The sequence below is a fragment of the Penaeus monodon genome, chromosome 29 (assembly GCF_015228065.2).
Source record: "Penaeus monodon isolate SGIC_2016 chromosome 29, NSTDA_Pmon_1, whole genome shotgun sequence".
NCBI classification, from domain to species: Eukaryota; Metazoa; Arthropoda; class Malacostraca; order Decapoda; family Penaeidae; genus Penaeus; species Penaeus monodon.
Window position 1 is genome coordinate 25202515 of NC_051414.1, and position 283 is coordinate 25202797.

The window sequence follows — 283 nt, forward strand, 5'->3', positions numbered from 1 at the left end:
ACGCTTAGCCTGATCTGACCCCGAAAGAAAAAATGGAAAAAATAGCAAAAAATCGCTTTAACAAATCCCAACTCGATCACTGCATAGGCCCTTCAACCAGCACTACCCAACCAGAAAAGGGGCCCTAAAATCAATCAGACCCTTAAAATATACCCCTAAATAATGACAGAAAAATAGACTAATAAACCTTAAATAAAACAAATCCCTGAATGAACTGAAAACAGCAGAAAAAAATTCTTGGACCTAAAGATATGTCAAGGACCTTAAGAACACATCCATAAAT

The 283-nt window shown here is 36.4% G+C and overlaps 1 protein-coding gene across 1 annotated transcript in view; it reads right to left on the bottom strand.

Annotated features, from left to right (window-relative positions):
* The window catches only part of LOC119592071 (fibroblast growth factor receptor-like 1), an 82438-nt gene that overhangs the window by 52034 nt on the left and 30121 nt on the right, over window positions 1-283 (bottom strand). The window lies entirely within an intron of this gene.